The sequence below is a fragment of the Triticum aestivum genome, chromosome 3D (assembly GCF_018294505.1).
Source record: "Triticum aestivum cultivar Chinese Spring chromosome 3D, IWGSC CS RefSeq v2.1, whole genome shotgun sequence".
Lineage (NCBI taxonomy): Eukaryota > Viridiplantae > Streptophyta > Magnoliopsida > Poales > Poaceae > Triticum > Triticum aestivum.
The window spans coordinates 37458120-37472675 of NC_057802.1; the positions used below are offsets into that span (position 1 = coordinate 37458120).

At 46.2% G+C, this 14556-nt stretch overlaps 1 pseudogene; it reads right to left on the reverse strand.

The window, feature by feature from the left end:
* Positions 1-7062: 7062 nt before the first annotated feature.
* On the reverse strand, positions 7063-9212 carry LOC123073980 (uncharacterized; annotated as a pseudogene).
* Positions 9213-14556: the final 5344 nt, after the last annotated feature.

Consider the following 14556-nt stretch of genomic DNA (forward strand, 5'->3'; position numbering starts at 1 on the left):
CTCAAGCAGACGGGTAACGCAAGAGCTGCCGCCCGAGAGAAAGCCAAGCTGGATCAACTGGAGATAGACGCAGTTACTCCACTGTATGAAGGATGCAGGCCCGAGGATACCCGCCTGAAAGTAACGCTCATGGCTCTAGAGATGAAGGTAAAACACAAAATGACCGACGCATGCTTCGACGAGAACATGTCATTCTGGCACGAACGTCTTCCCAAGGGGAACAAGTGCCCGACCAGTTTCGAGGAGGTGAAGAAAATCGTGTGTCCTCTGGATTTACCGCACGTGAAATACCATGTGTGCATGAACGATTGCATCATTTATCGGGACAAGCACGCGGAGTCTACCATATGTCTGGTGTGCGGCGTCACTCGATACAAGAAGAGGAATAAAGCTCCTCGAAAAGTGGTGCGGTACTTTCCGATCACTCCTCGTCTACAGCGGTATTTCGCGGACCCTAAGCTAGCAATGCTCCTGCGTTGGCACGCGGATAGGGAGGAGAAGAAGCGAGAAGATGACGGAAATGATCCGGAGATAAATAAAAAAGACAAGATGCTGAGTCACCCTAAGGATGCGAGCCAGTGGCAAGCGTTGAACTTCGAACACCCAGAATTTGGGGATGATCCAAGGAACATCGTGCTGGGCGCGAGCACCGATGGAGTCAATCCGTTTGGCAGCCAGAGAAGCACACATAGCACCTGGCCTGTGTTTGTGTGGATGTACAACCATCCCCCTTGGATGTGCATGAAGAGGAAGTACATTCACATGAGTATGCTAATTGAAGGGCCGAAACAACCAGGGAATGACATCAATCTGTATCTGGGGCTGCTGAAAGAGGAGCTAGACATGCTGTGGAAAACGCCAGCCAATACGTGGGACGCCGCAGCGAAAGAATATTTCCCTATGAGAGCCGCACTGCTCACGACGGTGCACGACTATCTCGGTTACGGATATGTTGCAGGGCAGGTGGTCCACGGATTTGTGCATGCGTCAGGTGCATGGATGACACAATGTATCGCCAGCTAGATAGAGATCCCGGGTCTTCGAAAACCGTGTTCATGGGACATCGAAGGTGGCTTCGCGACGATGACGCACGGAGAAAACGCAAGGATCTGTTCGATGGTGAAACCGAAGCCCGAAGACCCCCACGTACGAGGAGCGGCGAGAAAATAGACGAGCTGTTGAAAAATTGGAAAGAGTGCCCACCGCCGGGAAAGAAGCGAAAGGTGCCAGAGCCGCTGCTGATGTGATGACCCTCAGCGCCTGCTTAAACTGGTCCATGCTTTGGCCGAAGAGCCAGATTCATTTGGGGGCGGGGGACACCACCCCACAGACAACACTGCCAGTCGTGCCGGCGCCAAGCCATGGCAAGACTGCCGCAACGCTACCGCCGTCAGTTGATCCGGACATGCATATGGCATAGGATCCGGACAACGACGATGGTACATTTTCCAACGCCGATAAGTACATCAACGAACATGGGTACGATGACGAATTCTTGGGGCGTCCTTCTCAAGAACTCAAACCTGCAAAAGACGATCGCGATCTAGCTGGTAGCGCGGAGAAACCCAATTGCAACAGGCGTCATCTGGCGTTCAGTTCTCAGGAGACGCCTCCAGCTGCCGCCTTCACCAAGACTCAAATAGCCGAGGTGCAAAATATTATCAGCCCCAACACACTCAAGAAGGTGGTCTCTGAGCAGAACTCGATCTCATTACAGCAGAAGAAGCAGAAGGGACGGAAAAGAAAAAATAACAAGGGTGCGAGCCAGCCGGCACCGAGTACGATCCGTGCTCAGGACAGGCCACCAATACATAAGGATATCTCGAGGAGGGTGCATGTGGTGGGTAGGCCGATGCTACCGACTAATCTGCTCAATGCTGCAACCGGTGCTATGCGGAGTCTGCATGACTGTGTTCTTTCTATGGAGAAGCGGCGTCTCTCCGAGAATGATGTGGCATACCTGGTTTTCGTGGCCAAGGTTCCAGAGAGCAAGGGCTTTGTCGATAGCACCATCGGGCGTATGATCGTCCTGCGGTTTGATGACATCTTCGCTATGTTTAACCTTCATCCGTTGCACTACACCTTCATTCGGCTATTTTCGCCCAGTATGGAGATGCAGATCATTAGAGACAAGACCCCGGACATTGTGATGGTCGACCCCTTCTACATGCGTGCCAAGATCTTGGGCAGCGCTAGGGACCGGCAAGTCGCGAGTTCATAGCTCGAAGGCGTCATTCTGGAGAACCTAGATAAGGATAACTTCCTCGTGTCTTACTTTTCCGAGTAAGTCATCCCCTCACCGCCCCGTAACATATGATTTCTTAGATTTCGATCGTTTTTTTTTCTAACATTCCGTGTTTTGTGCAGTGACACACATTGCACACTCAGCCTCTTAAGCCCGAAATATTCCATGGCCACGTATTTCGACTCTGACCGTCAGTCGAAGAAAGACTACACAAATATCAAGAAAGTTCTTGATGATGCTCTCCCCGGCTACGCCAAATCTGGAGGCACCTTCAGGAGGCCAATTTGTAGGTACGGCAAGCACGTGTTCACCCACGTAACGACGTTCCCCTGCGTGAAGCAGCCGCCTGGCAGTCAGAAGGATGCCTACTATGCCCTCCATCACATGCGGGCGATCGTACGGGACCATAATCACCTTATGCTACCAAATAATCTCAAAGATTGGGCCGCACGCTTGTCAGCAATCCAGGACGAGGACATCAGACAAGAATTCTTTCGCATCCAGTCGGAGTTTGCGGAAATCATCTATCAAGATGTCCTTCGTACCTCGGGGCAGTTCTACCTCAAATATCAACCATCCAATAGTGAAATAGAAAGAACGCTACAAATGCAGGCTGACAACGACCGCACATTCATGACCATGATGAAAGACGGCGGCTTCATCCACGCTCTGGTCCCGGAGTCGAGTCGAAAGTATTGATGCTATGTAGTTCTGAAATATCGATTAGCTCATGTTGTAATTAAACTTTAATGAACTTGTATGTCTCTTTAGTTTGGACAGTCGTTCAACTTATATGTAATACATGCTATTTATTAGTAGGACCATGAATCGTGCTATTAATGTCTTGCTTTTCTCTTCCGATCCTTTTGTTGCATACTTATATATTGCTTATATATTATCTGTGAATTGCTACTAATGTTTTGTTTGTCTAGTGCATAGAGATGCCGTCGTATGTCATGTACAAGGGTGAGGTCCCCGGAGTCTACGACGACTGGGAGGAGTGTCAGAGACAGGTTCACCGTTTCAGTGGTAACAGTTACAAAGGGTACACCACTAGGGCGGAGGCGGAAGCTAGATACGCGCGCTATCTAGCGGGAGAGAGGAGGGAGCGGAGGAGGAACCAGATGAAGATCAGTTTCATCGCGATGATGCTCATCGTGACCGCAACCCTCTTCTATGTGATGGTAGTTTAGATATCGACTTGTAATGTGAAGACAAACTCTCTACTCGCGGTCTCGAGACTTGTAATGTGAAGACAAACTCGCTACTCGCGGTCTCAAGACTTGTAATGTTCTAACTTTGTTCGGTATTTTGAATTCGGAGACTAATATGATGAATTGTATTCGAAGACTAATCTTCTATTGTATTCGATAAATCTGTTGTTTATATGTTGTGCTGTTTATTCTGTGCTGTAATGTATTTTGTAACCTGTGCAAATATAAGAAAAGCAAAAAACAAATTCCTAATATTCATAGTAGTGGCGCACCATATTGCACTTTCGTGGCGCACAGAAATAAACACACCAGTGGCACATTATCTAAAAGTGCGTCATTAGTAACCCAGAGCACAAGGTACACATGGCCCCTTGGAGTAACAGCAGTGGCGCACTTCTGGGCCTAGTAATGGCGCACTTTAGCTGCGCCATTAGTGTCTGGGATAGTAATGGCGCATCAGGTGGTGCGCCACTGTTATGTAGATTAACAGTGGCGCACCAGGCGTGCGCCATTACTATTTATTAGTAGTGGCGTGGTAATAGTGGCGCACCAATAGTGCGCCATTAATAGCCAAAATAGATGCGCCACTAACAGCCTTTTTTGTACTAGTGGGTAATGCACATTAGTATAAGCTTTGCAAGCAATGCAACTAATGAGTTAGTTGCGGGATGATGTATTATGGTACGAGTAAAGAGACTTACCGGTAACGAGATTGAACTAGGTATTGAGATAGCGACGATCGAATCTCGGGCAAGTAACATACCGATGACAAAGGGAACAACGCATGTTGTTATGCGGTTTGACCGATAAAGATCTTCGTAGAATATGTAGGAGCCAATATGACCATCCAGGTTCCGCTATTGATTATTGACCGGAAACGAGTCTCGGTCATGTCTACATAGTTCTCGAACCCGTAGGGTCCGCACGCTTAAAGTTCAGTGACGATCGGTATTATGAGTTTATTTGTTTTGATGTACCGAAGGTAGTTCGGAGTCCCGGATGTGATCACGGACATGACGAGGAGTCTTGAAATGGCCGAGACGTAAAGATTGATATATTGGACGGCTATATTCGGACACCGGAAATGTTCCGGATGGTTTCGGAGAAAACCAGAGTGCCGGAGGGGTTACCGGAGCCCCCCGGGGAAGTATTGGGCCTTAGTGGGCCTGAGGGGAGAGAGAGGGCAGCAGCCCAGGAGGTGGCGCGCCCCTCCCATGAGGAGTCCGAATTGGACTAGGGGAGGGGGGCGCGGCCCCTCTTTCCCTCTCCCTCTCCCTCTCTTTCCTTCCCCCCTTCCCTCTTCCTAGTTGGACTAGGAAAGGATGAATCCTCTTCCTAGTAGGAAGAGGATTCCTCCTCTCCTTGGGGCGCACCAAGGCTGGCTGGCCTCCCCCCTTGCTCCTTTATATACGGGGGCGGGGGGGGGGGCACCCAAAGACACACAAGTTGATTGTTCCAAGCCGTGTGCGGTGCCCCCTCCACCATAATCCACCTCGGTCATATCGTAGCGGTGCTTAGGCGAAGCCCTGTGTTGGTAGCATCATCATCACCGTCATCACCCCGTCGTGCTGACGGAACTCTCCCTCGAAGCTCTGCTGGATCGGAGTTCGTGGGACGAAATCGAGTTGAACGTGTGTTGAACTCGGAGGTGCCGTGCGCTCGGTACTTGGATCGGTCGGACCGTGAAGACGTATGACTACATCAACCGCGTTGTTCTAATGCTTCCGCTTTCGGTCTACGAGGGTACGTGGACAACACTCTCCCCTCTCGTTGCTATGCATCACCATGATCTGCGTGTGCGTAGGATTTTTTTTTTGAAATTACTACGTTCCCCAACATATATAGGCATATCTCTATATTTGGTAGACTATGATTTGTAAACATCTCCTTCCTTATCTCTAGCAGAGCCTTCTTGCCCTCCATGCCTTGGGCTCTATAGGCTCAATACAACATGCACCATCTTACACCAATTCTCTCCTCTCTAATACTCATACACTCAGTCATACTTTCGGATTACTATTGTATTTACTAGTAAATGAGTAATGTGGCATGGTATCTGACCAATGTGTATGGACCAAGTAGTACTGATGGCAAGATTAAATTTTCCAACTGGATATATAACCCGGATACTAGTAATATTGAAACATGGATTATCATGGGAGACTATATAAGGGGCCCCCAGAACTGAAACAGACATGGACGTGATGACAATAATATGCTTCTTTTCAACTCTATTATTCAACAACATGATTTGGTTGAGATACCCTTTAAAGGTAGGACTTTTACCTCGAGTAATATGTAGGGTAACCCCCTTCTTAAATAAACTGGATTGGGTCTTTACCGCTCCATCCTGGACCACTTCATATCCCAATACTATGGCTATTTCGCCTTTTAGAGTTACTTCTGATTATGTATCCATGAAAGTGCAAAACTGATAATAAAATCCCTTGAACTAGAAGTGGATTTGAGGAATTCTGGACTGATTTTGAGGGATTCTTGGATGTGGTTGAACTTGCTTGGAACAACACTACTCTTTTCAGCAACTCTGCTAAAGATCTAGTGGCTAGATTTAAAGACACTATAAGAGAATTAAATTAAAGCAATGGAGCAAAAACCTATCCAACCTCGACAAGATGATTGAAAAGCAAGTACAGCTTCAACTTTGCCTATGATGGATGGTCTGAAAAAAAAGAAACCCCTCTTTACATGAATTTAACTTTAGGAAATTAGAAAAGAAACAACTAGTAAACTCTACAATTAAAGGGAAGTTATTTACGTCGCCTTCCCTCCACCCTTTGGGTTTCTATTGGGTTTTTTATTAACCCCAACTGATGTACTAACTTGGAATAATATAAACCAAATCGATACTTTCCCAAAACCATGTAATGCTTAACTCATTTAAATCAAATCAATCTTATAAAAAAACTCAACTACAAAATTTGCCTTGCCTTTCTCTACCCATACTCAAATCAAATTAAATATTTCTCCCTCCGATCTATATTAATTGTCACTTATTTAGTACAATTTTATATTAAATCATCGACAATTAATATAGATATGAGAGTGTATATGTGGAACAGACTGATGTTAAATCACTAGGATATGTATGCTACCGTTGCAATGCACAAGCTTTTTTGCTAGTAAAGCAATGGTGGCTCATATAGATTCATAGCCTTACCCTTGGCAAGCTCGCTAGCCTAGCCGGCACACAACAAACCCAACAAATCCCTCGCTTGCTAATTAGCTTGGTTGGGCCGGAACAATGCAAACAGAACAGGCCAATCAAAATGAAAACATAATGACCAACACCAAGCTACCCTACGCGATTCAACTAAAGAAAAACTACCCTACGCGATGAGAAACCTGCTAGCTTCAAGTTTACAACTCCAAAGGAAAATGACCAACACCAACGCACATAATTTCTCAGTTTTCCTCATCTACTAATCACTCATCCTAAACAAGGAACAAGTGCACGAGAACAGGACTTCAACAAAGATGCGTAAAAATTTGAAAATAAGTACATCTGTGTAAAGGAGGTGTAGCGATTCGATGACGAAACATTTTCTAAACATAAAAACACCAAAGAATAGGGAAGTGTTTTCATCACTTCATTGCAAGCGAGGTGAACTCGATGCAGTAAAGCTTGAGGTCCTCGCATTGGTGACGCCATGCCAGCTCCAGCATGCTTAAGACATTGTCTTTCGTAATGAGATGGGCGAGCAAGTTCTCGCACATGGCCCTCATCCTCTCCAGGCGAAACCGGCATGCCGCCGCAAGACCTTCTTCGGCTGCTACCGCATCATCCACAGGAAGCAGCTCGTCGGTATAGACAAAGTGGAGCACTGCCCTGAGGACAGCGGCCTTCATATCGTCGATCCGTATGACCCAATTGGACGTCTCCACCGCTACCGTTTCGAACAGAACTGGTGACCGCATGGCAATGATGAGCCAGTGTGCGTGAATCTTGCTCTCCTCAACCATGAACGTCACGTTCGACCATTGCCCACTCACCATCAGTTGCTCGAGGTGCCACGCAATGTTGGACGGCGGCACAACTATCATGGATTTAGCGATGGTGGTGCTAGTACTAGTAGTGCATGCCTCCTTGTGGACGTCAAGGTCACAATGTATGGTAAGGGAGCCATCGTGTCCTACGTAGTGTGACTTTGCAGAATTCACGGCGATGAACTTCTAAAATCCTGAGGTTCGATGTGACTTTGTAAAAGTATCTTCTGAACCAAGCACCATCGACGGTGATTTGCCGTTAGGGTCATCGATCCGGAACCTGTTCGACGACTTGACTGTAGCAGTTCCAGGATCAGTGCATAGACAGAGGTAGACGGATATGTGCTCTTCAACATCATATCCAGACGGGTACACATTTATCTTCCAGTCGTAACCGCCTACCTTGAATACGTCGGAAGTCATTACTTGACTAACACGGTATCTCGTTTGCAAAGAGCTAAAGATGGGGATTCTGAACTCATGCGTACCGCGGACTACATCCGACAAATTATATCTGGATGTGCTCTTCTCTTGTGCTGGTGGTCGAGTGCTACTGGAGGAAGAAGGGTGGTTGGCCATGAGCTACTCTCTCACTGACCTCAATTATAAAAGAGCTGCATGTTTCTTTGAGCTCCTCATACTCCTTGGTCGTCCTCACCGCGTTGTACACATCAGGATCAGACGGTATGTACTTGATGCAGGAATCCTGGAGCTGATAGCACCTTTGGCGGCCTCGCACCAGCAGTAACGTCTTCATGACAGTGGCCACATTGATGCACTCCGACAGTATGTTCTCGCACATGAGCCTCAGCCTCTCGAGATCATACCGATCAGCTGCCACAAGGAGTTTGCGGGCGAGGGACATGTATTCCTCTTTAAAATTATTATTAAGGGGGCTTCTTGATTCCACATGGTTGATTGGCTTCATGGGAAGCTCGTCAGTGTAGATGAACCGGATCATGGCCCTAAATGTGGAGGCATCTATGTCGTCTATCCTTATTCGGCTTGTGGTGCTCTCCTTCGCGTCACCAAAGAGCTCCGTGGCAAAGACCGGCGACCGCATCGCAAGCACAAGCCTGTGCGCACGGAACTCAGTAGCCTCTACGAGGAAGGTGACGTCGGATAACTTGGGGTACTTCTCCAGAAGTAGCAGAAGCTGCTGAAAATCCCGTGGGATGGTCGGCGCCGGCACCACAGAGACCAAGCACTTCCTGGTCTCCGCGGCGGTCTGGGTATCCTCTTGGAGAATGTCGACGGTGCAGATGATGGTGAGGCGGTCATCGTCGGTGACGTAGCGCTCCTCGTGCCCACGGAACGCATCCGGTAGCGACAGCTTCCAGCTCATACCGGCAAATATTCTCCTGCAGAATCTGTGGGCGGCGTCGCTTCGCCACACGGCGGGCGGCCACCGGCCAAGCGGGTCGTCGATCTGAAGGCTGGCCGTGGCGATGACATCCTTGGTAATGGTTTTGGTGAGCAGCTCCAGGGTGATGGATGTGAGGTGACCTTGAACACCGAAGGTGCAGACGAGGTCCCAGGTGTAGTTGCCGACCTGAAAGGCGGCAGACTTGATCAAGGGGTCACTCCCGGGGCCGTCGGCATAGAGGGGGTCGAAATATGATTGCCGCCTTGTTGGTGAGACGGGCGAACGGCTTACGCTCGCTGTAGCCGACGATGTGAAACTCGTGCGTGCCACGGACGACCGCCGACCTGTGCGTCGACGCCGTGCATTGCGGCGCAGACGCCATGGCTAGAGATCGATGAGAGGATGCAGCCGCTCGGGAGAAGCCCACCAGAAACGAACGCATATATATGCCGCAACACATGACTTCGGAGGCGGAAATATCGGAAGCAAATTAACAACCACGCCTAAATATAAGTGGACTGTACAACTTGACGTCACGAATACATGATGATATACTAGCAAACATACTCGTGCGTTATAACGGAACAAAAAATCATATGCTATTTTTTTCCTAGCACAATAAGCGCGACTCAAGATCCCTCCATAGGTCCACATTATCTATTTAAATATAGCGTCTCATTTATGTTGTCGCTTATCCTTCCTCCCACCTCGAGGGACCATGGTCACGGTGTGCACGTGATCACAATGCGTTCGAACGTGGTCAATTCTAAAGGTGATGATCTTGGACCGCAGTCACCGCACGCACACGGCACACCTGTCATTGAACCACGTTATCACAAGTGAACGTCTAACAATTTTAAAACTAATCTCGTCGAGCTTGACATCACGACCACGTTTCCCGAGCTACGTCCTACACCCACTAGTAGAAAAAGGGCCTTTAGTCCCGGTTCTGGAACTGGGACTAAAGGGTCGTTACTAAAGCCTCCCCCTTTAGTCCCGGTTCTTACACGAACCGGGACTAAAGGCCCTCCACGTGGCCGCTGCCTGGAGGTCCCGGTTCTTTTCAAATTTCTGGATTATTTTAACCTCTAATCTCTAATCACCCCTCATCACTGCTCAATTTAACATCTAATCTCTAATCACCCCTCATCATTCCAAATCATCTAACTTTCCGGATGGTCACCCATCCTCTCACTACTCCAGCCTGAGCACGCTTAACTTCCGGGTTCTATTCTCCCTCGTTTCCAAGTCTGCACTTGTTGTTTTCCTCACAATAGTAAGATGTCAATCCTATTAACCCTCAGGAATTTAGCTTGAGCATGAAGTCACACATTTCACTGTTTGAGTTTGAAACTATTGTTCTAAAAAATAATAATTATTTAGTAACACTAATATTTCTTGAATAAGTAGTTTGACCATAGTTTGACCACAGTTTGACCATTGTTTGACCATAGTTTGACCACAATTTGACCAGATTTGACCAAAATTCAAAAAAACTGAAATAATTATTTAGTAACACTAATATTCTTGAATAATTATTTAGTAACACTAATACTTCTTGAATAAGTAGTTTGACCAGATTTAACAAAAATAAAAAAATGAAATTTGAGCATAACCTTTTTTCCTTTTAGAATTTGAGGATTCTAAAAATTTGCAAACAGGCCGTAGGCCGTCAAAATCGGATGCGGATTTTTGTGCTGAACATTTTGATATATTATACGTTTTTTTCTGACATCGTATGCAAAAGTTATAGCCGTTTTACATTTTCCCTACACTTTTTGCAAAACATGTCCAAATTTAAGTTTTTAAATTTTCCTAACTAATACATGTAGTAACATAAGTACATTTGGAAGGATTTTAATTTTTGAAGTTTTTATCATTTTCTTTTGCTTTTTACAAAACTGAAAACGCGATCCACGGGGGAGGGGGGGGGGGTATAGTTTGAAAATGGGACCTTTAGTACCGATTCGTGCCACGAACCGGTACTAATGCCTCAAACCCCATTAGTACCGGTTGGTGGCTCGAACCGGGACTAAAGGTCTAACCTTTAGTACCGGTTGGTGCCACGAACCGGTATTAATGGGCATCGCACCCTTTAGTCCCGGTTCGTGGCACCAACCGGGACTAAATGTCCCATTTGAACCGGGACTAATGCCTGTACGGTGCCCTAGCCGCTTGAACCGGGACTAATGCTCACATTAGTCCCGGTTCGTAATGCAACCGTGATTAATGCTCTTTTCTGGCCGAACCAAAACCCTGATTTCTACTAGTGACCTAGTTCATACACTACCGCTGATACACCCACAGACATTTAAATTGTGTATTTGTGTTTCAAAATGCATCAACATTCTTTTTTAAACACGTAAACATTTTTTAGATCATATGTATTTTTAAAGAACATGAAATTATTTCAATTATGAGTATACTTTTAAGCAACACTGTTTCGAATTACATGAACTTTTTGTCTAAGAAAAGGATAAACATTTCTCAAATTATATGAGCATTATTTCAGTACGTGAACACTTTTCTTAAAACTATACAAACATTTTAAAATGCATGAACGACTTTTAAGGAAATCCATATTTTTTTCAGAAGCATACACTTTTTAATTGACACAAAAAATAAAACATATTAAAAAGTCCCATTCTCAAAGTCATCTACTCCCTCCGTAAACTAATATAAGAGCGTTTAGATCACTAAAATAGTGATCTAAACACTCTTATATTAGTTTACAGAGGGAGTAGTTGTTATTTGAAGTGTATCAAGTGATCAGTTTACACGTACTTCTTAAGATAGTGAATTCGTGAGCCATTCTCAAAGACCCATCTAGTTGTCATTTGGAGTGTAGGACGTGATATAGTGAACTCGAGAGCCTCTCAAAGATACCCCACCCATCTAGTTGTTGTTGTGCCGAATATTTTTCAAATTGCACCACCGTGGTGTCATTTGGTCATCTAAGGGCATCCACAGTGGGGTGATGCCAAATTTATGACATGGTCAGACTTTTGGCACCGACGTCAAATGGAGCATTTGTCCACAACGTGCATGGCTTCCAATTTCTCTGCACTAGACCCCACTACAGAATTAAATGCAATAGAAAATGGCTACATCTATGCTCACCGTACCTTGCTTGTACTAGTCCAGTGAGATGTGTATAGTATTTTATTGCCCAAGGTAGTTTGGCATCGAAGCTCAACGGAGCTTTGGTTTCCATCTTTTTGGCTATGTCATTAGTCTCCACAATGTGTAATGGGGCTGTCAAAAGCCAAAAGTCAATTTGGCAATGGTATTTGGCATACATTGTGGATGCCATACGAATACCACCCATATTTATATCATCGCTTCGTAGGGATCCCCCACCGTGGTGTCATTTGGCCATATATAATTCTGATCGTTGATAATTAAAATCCGAACCTCTCCAAGAAATAGACAAGATTTTAGAGCTTGGTATCCGGAGAAGATCGGGTAGTTTAATGTCAGGAGTGTTTACCGTTTGGCAACTGATGGGCAGAACCATGCCATGGCGACAGGTGCAGCGAGCATAATGGCATGGAAAGTGGTTTCAGGTGCACTGTCAACAAACTCGTGCAAGAAGTATAGACATATTTCGAAGAAGGAACCTATCCTTGGTGCGGCAAGGAAAAAGAAAGCAGCTTTCACGCATTGGTAACATGTGATCATGCTTTGTGGGAACAGATGTGCAGGGTGTGGAAGCTACCTGGTCAAGTCATGGTATGCTAGTTGATACCGGCAAGGATTGGCTGTGAAACATTCTTGCTAACTGTCAAGATGATATGAAGCATCGTACAATAATGTTGATTTGGAGGATTTGGTCATTGAAGTCAGATTTAGCGCATGGGAAGGAGGTGTCGTCTACCCAGGTGTCGTCTGATTATCTTCAAAGTTACATGCAATGGCTTGACCTATCCAAGAAGTATAACACGGAGGAAATCATCAAAGGGGAAATGCCATTGTTGGAGGAAAGGCCAGTTGTGCATGAAAGGGTGGCTACTCAAGATGGCAATGGGGCCCCGAAACCCGCGTCCCCGTGGGTTTTTACCCTATTAGGGTACGGGGATGGGCGTCTTTTCATCCCCGTGGGGCTGTTGTTGGGCACATTATACAACCCGACATGTTTCGTGGGTTTGCACCCGTTTCAGTAGTCCTCGAACCCAAAACCCAGCAAACCCGACAAAATACATTTTTTTACCATGCACTGATCCGGCGCGGCCCAACCCAAAGCTACCGAGCCTGAGCGACCGAGCTGAAATACACTCCCATAGCTGTTGAACCATCTACTATTGTTTTGTGTTAAAATTTGCTCAAGTTATGCTGCTGAAATATGCTCGTTTTGTTGTCGAAATATTATTCTTTGTTGGTTCTATGTTTCCTTATATATGTCGACCCTGTGGGTTCCCCGTGGGTTTAGAAAACCCGATGGGTTTAGGGGACGGGCGAAAAATTAGCCCCGCGCATGATGACGTGGACGGGGACGGGTTTATGATTTTCTCGTGGGGATGGGTTTGGGAAGGCAAAACCCGATGGGTATCATCCCCGCTGCCATCTTGAGTGGCTACTGGTTCGTCGCCATGGCCTAGACCACCGGCGGACAGGGTCGACTTATCCGTTGATGGGGCCTTCTCCAGGTTGGATGAATAGGTGTCGGCTGGAATGATCTTAAGGAGACACGACGGGAGTGTGATCTTTGCAGCCTACCATTGTCTATTTAATTGTACCGATGCGCTGAAGGCGGAGCTACATGCGTTAATGCAAGGTATGGCATTGGCAGCTCAACATACTAGCTTGCCCGTCATTGTTTAGATTCTTCATACGCATTTTCAGCCTTGATTGACAAGCTATCCCTGTCGGCATATAGTTATTTAGTTGCTGAGATCAAGCATCTTATGGTAGGGGGCGAGTTTTTTCCGTTGAAGATTAAACATGAGCAAAATAGAGTTGAAGATCGGTTGGCTTTGTCTAGTCACACGGAAAGCACTACTGTTGTGTGGCTAGGTAGAGATCCACCTTGTATAGAGGAACTACTTCCTCTCAATTGTAACCCGATTCATTTGGAATAAAAATCCTTTATCTTCGCAAAAAATATGATATTGATACTTCATGAGGCACGGTTGAAGTTTATTCCTTCTTTTAGTTTCATTCCTTCCTGCTCATATTTCTGAGCGAATGGGACGGATTCATCACCTTTCGCTTTGATTTTGGAGCTGTTTATTAATTTCAAATCACAGACATATATAAATTGGTGGGCTGAGCTGTGAGGAAGCGAGGTGGGACTATTTCATAGGCAAACGAATCCTACCTTCAACTCACAACCATGAGGTAGCTTGGTGGGGCTGTATATAAGGAGGTCGTGAGTTCAATCCCTGATGGCACCGCCTATTCTTTTGCTCTCCCGGCAGCATGATTGCCTGTGCCGCACAAAAGCATAGCTGGCCCAGGTGGGGAAGCATATGCCCCCCAGGACTTTCCATGCATATATATATTTATACAGTACCAACAGCCCACCAAGGTTCAAGTTCTGGTGCTCGCATTATTCCTGAATTTATTTCAAGATTTCTGGCGACGCGCTTTCAATGGGAGGAGACGTTCCCATCGGCATTTGTGCTACAGTCAACCAAGAACCTCTCCTCCACGCGGCTGCTGCCCTGTCAGTTTACTTTTTTGTCAATGTAAGAATAAGAGAGGGATAAACTTATTCGTCACGGGGA